Here is a 6,905-nt window from a genome sequence, read left to right as displayed (position 1 = left end):
TGGGTAACACACAACACACAGAGACACACAGGTGCACACACAGACACACATGCCTGTGTGCCCAAGAGGGGGAGGAGGAAGGGGAAGAGGGAGGAAGCAGTTTGCAGCCTTTGGCACTTGAACCCCTTCATTTTAGACAAGAAAGCCAAGTGATGGGCAGAGTTCTGCCAACCCTGTGGCACTAACTTGCGGCAGATTTGAGACTCCAACCCAGTGGTCTGTCCTTGAGCAGTGGATCCTCAAGAGCCACGGAGATCTGATGATATAATGGTGAAGTCTGCAATTAATTTTACCTCCGCATCATCCTACATCTCTGTAGTTTTTGTTTTTTTTTTAAAGATTTTTATTTATTTATTTGACAGAGACAGTGAGAGAGGGAACACAAGCAGGGGGAGTGGGAGAGGGAGAAGCAGGCTTCCTGCCGAGCAGGGAGCCCGATGCGGAGCTCGATCCCAAGACCCTGGGACCATGACCTGAGCCGAAGGCAGACGCTTAACGACTGAGCCACCCAGGCGCCCATCTCTGTAGTTTTTATGTATTCTGTTGGGCTTGACCTAGTTACTTTAACTCCCTGCTCTACAGTTTCTGTAAAATGGAGATAGTAGTTCCTGACTTCATAGGATGGTTTTGAAGAATAAATGAAATAATATTCAAAACACAGTGTTTGAACCTGAATAAGTACTTAATAAACATCAATTGCTAGTATCATTACTATTATTTTAAATGGGTCATGTAGAGATACTGTTATGTAAGGTATTATAAATTGCTTTACATACCTTCTCTCATTTAATCCTTACAACAAAAAGGTTATTCCCTTCTTTCAACTGAGGAAATTGAGGTCCTGGGGGGTTAACAACTTACCCAGGGAACCCAGGTAGCAGGCAGCTAGATGGCTAGATGACCTTCTACTATACAATGGCAAAATCTCCTTGGATTTTCTTTCTTGTCCCTTTGCCATCTTCTTTTTATAAGAAATTTCACTCATGTATAGGCCTGTGCACTGTCCTTGAGTTGGTCCCTGGTGGCATTCTACTTCGTCCTATCTTGTTTCTGGGCATATCAGGACTTACACTGTAGTTACCATTCTTTAGTCCTGCCTTTTAAATTTAACATTATAAAGTGAGCATATTTTTATATTGTGAAATATTTTTAAAATATAATTTTTAGTAGCTAAATGGTATAGGATTTTATGACAATGACACCATTTTTTAGCCATTCCCCTAATTTTAGGCATACTGGTTGTTTTCAGTATCTCACTCTTATAAGTAACTGTGGTGCTTTTCCTGGTACAGACACACTTATGCACATTCCTGATTATTTCTCCAACGTGGAAATCCAAAAGCAGATTTTCCAGGTCAATAGAGATGATTATTATAAGACTCTTTGTCACATGTTGAGGAATTTCTATTTCATTAATCCCTCACTAACTCTGAGAATTATAATTTTTAAAAATCTTTGCCAGGTTAAATGCCATGGTAACTCATTTTAACTTGCCTTTCTTTTATTACCATGGGTCACACTATTTTTCTTCCCATTTTTTATTGGCCACTTGCCTTGTTCTTTTGCAAATTGCTGTTGCTATCCTTTGCCTATTTGTAAATCGGGAAATCTGGGTGTGAGATTTTATGAATCAAGAGTATCAACAGCTTGATTTATATATTACAAACATTCTGGCTCTCATTTTTTTGTAGTTTTCCACCTATTTTACTTAATATTGTAAATATGTCTAATGCTCCTAGTCATTTGTTATAGTAACCTTTATAATATTCTTTTTCATCTTTTGTTTTCAGCAGTTTCTGAACTTGTTTTAAGTTCAGAATTATTTGGCCAGTGTGTCGTAGGGCAGGATATTTTTTTAGAAGCTCCCCAGGTGATTTTAACACATGGCTCAGGTTGAGGACGACTGCTTTCAACCATACTAAAGACAATCTTGGCCAATCGACATATTTTTCTGCTTTTAACATCAATATATTTTAACCCAAGTATTTTCATCTACACATGTCATGAAGTTTAGCTCTTGTACCCCAAATACCAGGCACTTCCCTTTGGCCGTGGTCACATAAGACATCCAGTGAGATTTGTGTTTCCACTATGCCTTTCTGGAACTCACAAGGTGATTTTACTGTCATTTTCTTCATAAAACTGTCTTAATTTGCCTCATAAGTATATTGCCTCCTCTTAGATCTTTGTTGCTTTTTGCAGCTCTAGGATTTTATGGAGACACCATATTAGGGTCTCTGCCTCAGAATTGTTCTGTCTTGCCTTAAAAGAGAAACCCAGCCTGACAATGTTTGCGGTGATGTTTCCCAAAGGCAAGGTCTGAAATCACTCCTCTCGTGGCATCTTTACCTGCAGTCACCCCTTTCCTCTCACTGACTTGTCTTTCTCTTTATAGTTAAAAAAATCAATGGTGAAGTATCTGTGGATTCTTTGGGGGTGTTCTTGAGGGAAAATTCTGTCCCCTTTACAAATCTTTGCTGTGTTGCTTTCAGTTGGGGAAAATATTTTCAAATTATTAATCTGGCTTTCTTATTTGGGGCCTTTTTAATTTCCTCTTGTTTTCCATTATTACTGTCCTTTTTCTGCCTCAGCTGCACAGTCTATCATCTGTGTGGGTGTATAGCTGTGATTCAGGTGCCGGAAATTGTGAACTTTCTACAGCTCTGACTATGCATTCTGCTACAACTTGTTTCTCGCTCATACTTCTTTGGATGGTTTCAACACTTTTATGAAATTACTAGTTTGACTTTTTTTCTCATTTCAAGTTTAAAGGGCATTTTAGGCATGTGCATTTCAGTTTAAAATTTTAACTTTGGAAAATATTTCTCTGGGAGAAATAATACATGCATATGTGTTACAAATGAAACAATCCTTTACACAAATAAACTGAAAAGTAAATGTGTCCTATAATCTCAACCCCCCAAAGATAAAACCATACTTAACTGGTGTATAGTCTTCCAGAATTTTATTCTATAGTCATACAAATATATTCTTTTATTTCTTGTTTTGTTTTTTCAATACTGGAGCCACACTCTACATGCTATACTTATGACAACTTACTTGGTCACATACTAGATTGTTGCCATATTCCCATTCTTTTTATTGCTAGACAATTTGTCATTCTATGGATGTGCCGTACATTTTTGGAAATAATTCCATATTAATAAACATTTAAGTTGTTTCTATTTTTTCCCATTATAAATAATCCATTGGTAGCTATCCAGACACATGTAAACATACAGGTATATCCTTCTGTAGCTTTGCAAGAGTTTATATTTTCAAAGGATAAATGTCTGGAAGTAGATATGTGGATGAATATTTTCAATGGTTCTTCTGAGTGGTAGTACTCATTTCTATTTCCTCAGACTCTCCTCTAAACTGACTATTATTAGCTCTTTCTCTCAGAACGTCCCTTAACCTGGCTATTATGATTAGCTTTTAAATCTAAGCAATATTTTGTCTTAATTTGTATATTTTGAACTCTAATAAGATTGACCCTTTTCCAAACGTTTATTGACCATCTGTGTTGCCTATTTGTTTCCTTATTACTTTTTCATTTTCATTCTTTTCTTTTTTATCTGTGGAAGCTCTTTATGTATTAGAAATACTAACCAAGGGGCACCTGGGTGGCTCGACTGGTTAAGCGTCTGACTCTTAATCTCAGTTGCAGGTCTTGATCTCAGGGTCATGAGCTCAAGCCCCATGTTGGGCTCCACACTGGGCATGGAGACTACTTAAAAAAAAGAAAAAGAAATACTGACATATATGGAATGAAATGTTTCACTTTGTCCCAAGTGCATTTTGAGTTAACGTATGCTAGGGGTTTTTTCCATCTAGAAGTTTTTAACTTTAATACAATCAAATCTATCTTTACCTTTATGGGGTTTTGGCCTGATGTCAAGCTAACAAAGTTATTTAAACTCCAAAGTTACATAGACATATTCCTGGTTTTTACTAATAAGTTCATAATGTTGGTTTTCACTGTTTGTTTTTGTGTTTAGAGCATTAATGGATCTATGATTTGTTTTAGTAGGTGGTTTGTGTTGAAAGTCAGGCTTCATTTTTCTTCTAAAAGGATTATCAATCTTATTCTTTTTTTTTTAAGATTTTATTTATTTATTTGAGAGAGTGAGCGAGAGAGAGAGAGAGAGAGCATGATAGGAGGTAGGGGCAGAGGGAGGGGGAGAAGCAGACTGTCCTGCTGAGCAGGGACCCTGATGTGGCACTCGATCCCAGCACTCTGGGATCATGACCTGAGCCGAAGGCAGACGCTTAACCGACTGAGCCACCCAGGCACCCTACCTCTAGTCAATCTTATTCTTAATAAAAAATCATTTCTCTTAAAACTGGAAACAAGGAAAAGAAGGGCATTATTCCAGGCCTAGCTCTATTTTAGGAAAGACTGGTCTTGACAATTTTTAACCTTTAAAATATTAAAGGTACATAACACTTGTACAGAAAAGGGTCCAAACCAAAGATATATAAATACAGGCAAACATTCATGTAACCAACAATACAGTTAAGAAACGAAATCTTCCCCAGCACATTCAGGAGCTCCCAATCTGCATGCCCTTTCCCCATTACTACCAACTCCCCACTCAAATGGTAATCATATCCTGACTTTACAGGTAACCACTTTCTTGTTTTTCTTTATAACATATGCACCTAGGCACGTTTCTCAAAGCCAAAAAGCTTAATTTTTTCTGTTTTTTAGACTTCATATAAAATGAAGTCAAGTTTTAATTTACTCAGTGCAATTTTCAGTTGATAATCACTTGGGTTATTTCCACAGTGTGGGTGTTTTAAACAATGGGAATTTATTTCTCACAGTTCTGGAGGCTGGAAGTCCAAGATCAAGGTGTCGGCAAGTTTGGTTCCTTGGCTTGCAGATGGCCATCTTCTGTGTGTCCTCACAGGGCCTTTCCCCTATGCATGCACATCCCTGGTGTCTCCAGCTTGCTGGCCCATCCTGCAGATTTGGGGTTTGCTGGCCTCCATAATTGTGGGAGCCAATTTTTAAAAAATCAGTCAATCAGGCCTTACAGCCACCACCTTCCTGGAGCCACCCATGCCACCCAGCCGTGGTCAACTCCACAGTGTTCTTCTATATCACCATGGATGATGAACCCTTGGGCTGTGTCTCCTTCGAGCTGTTTGCAGACAACGTTCCAAAGACAGTAGAGAACTTCCATGCTCTGAGCACTGGGGAGAAAGGATTTGGTTATAAAGATTCCCTCTTTCACAGGATTATTCCAGGATTTATGTGCCAGGGTGATGACTTCACATGCCATAAGGGCACTGGTGGCAAGTCCATCTATGAGGAGAAATTTAATGATGAGAATTTCATCCTGAAGCATAGGAGTCCTGGCATCTTGTCCATGGCAAATACTGGACCTAACACTATCAATTCCCAGTTTTTCACCTGCACTGCCAAGACTGAGTGGTTGGATGGCAAGCATGTGGTCTTTGGCACGGTGAAAAAGGGCATGAATATTGTAGAAGCCATGGAACACTTTGAGTCCAGGAATGGCAAGACCAGCAAGAAGATCACTATTGCTGACTGTGGACAAATCTAATAAATTTGACTTGTATTTTATCTTAACTACCAAACCATTCCTTCTGGAGCTCAGGAGAGCAACTCTTCACCCCCATTTGCTTGAAATATCCTATAATCTTTGTGCTTTTGCTGCAGTTCTATGAGTTCCATATTTTTCTTAATCTCCTCCAAGTCTAGCTGGATTGCAGAATTAAGTTTATGATTTTGAAATAAAAACTAAACAACAAAAAAAAAGAAAAAATCAATCACTCTCTCTCTCCACACACACACGCACACATGCACACATGCACACTCATCCTATTAGTTATGTTTTTCTGTTTCTCAGGAGAATCCTGACTAAATGCAGATTTTGGTACCAAGAAGGAGAGTACTGTTATAATGAATACCTGAGAATGTAGAAGTGGTTTTGGAATAGGGTAATGAATAGAGACTGAAAGAGTTTTACTGTGCAAGTTATAAGAAGCCTAGATTTTCTTGAAGGGAGTATTGAGAGAAATATGGATGTTTGTTTTTGTTTTGTTTTGTTTCCAAAATATGGATATTAAAGCAATTCTGGTCAGGTTTCAGACAGAAATGAGAACTATGTTAGTGGTAACTGGAGGAAAGGCAGTTCTTGCTATAAAACAGCAAAGAACTTGGCTGAATTGTGTTATGGTATCTGTGGAAAGTGATAAACTGGGATATTTAATTGAGGAGATTTTTTTTTTTAAAGATTTTTTATTTATTTATTTGACAGAGAGAGACACAGTGAGAGAGGGAACACAAGCAGGGGGAGTGGGAGAGGGAGAAGCAGGCTCCCTGCAGAGCAGGGAGCCCAATGTGGGGCTCGATCCCAGGACCCTGGGATCATGACCTGAGCCGAAGGCAGTCGCCCAACCGACTGAGCCACCCAGGCGCCCAATTGAGGAGATTTCTAAGCAAAGTGTTGAAGGTGCATCCTGGTTTCTCCTTACTGCATGTAACATGTGAGAGAAGAGAGATATATACAAGGAATTGTTCAACAAAAAGGGATCAGAACTTGAAGATTTGGAAAATTTTCAGCCAATTCATATTACAAAAAAATAAGAAAGTGTCTTCTGGAGTGAATACCAAAGGTGTGGCTGAAAAGAGATTGTAAGTATGACCCATGGATCTAAGCAGCTATCTCAGCAGAAGCCAGGGATAGAGATGAGGTTATATGAGTGGAAACACCCCCAGCTTGGACTGAAGGGGGCAGAGATGGGACAAAGTGAGGGAAGTCTGTTGAACTTCTGGGATTCTATAGGACACAACAATAGAGATATCCAGCTGTGAAAAGGTTATCCTTCAAGAAAAGGGAAAAATAACCCTGAAGGAAATTCAGAGATCA

General features: G+C 38.8%; 1 pseudogene; it reads left to right on the top strand.

Annotated features, from left to right (window-relative positions):
• The first annotated feature begins 5,114 nt into the window (after nucleotides 1-5,114).
• LOC118538895 (peptidyl-prolyl cis-trans isomerase A pseudogene) lies at nucleotides 5,115-5,576 on the top strand (annotated as a pseudogene).
• Nucleotides 5,577-6,905: the final 1,329 nt, after the last annotated feature.

The sequence above is a fragment of the Halichoerus grypus genome, chromosome 4 (assembly GCF_964656455.1).
Source record: "Halichoerus grypus chromosome 4, mHalGry1.hap1.1, whole genome shotgun sequence".
Classification (NCBI taxonomy): Eukaryota; Metazoa; Chordata; class Mammalia; order Carnivora; family Phocidae; genus Halichoerus; species Halichoerus grypus.
Note: the sequence above shows the minus strand (reverse complement) of the source record. Positions and strands in the feature narration are given on the sequence as shown.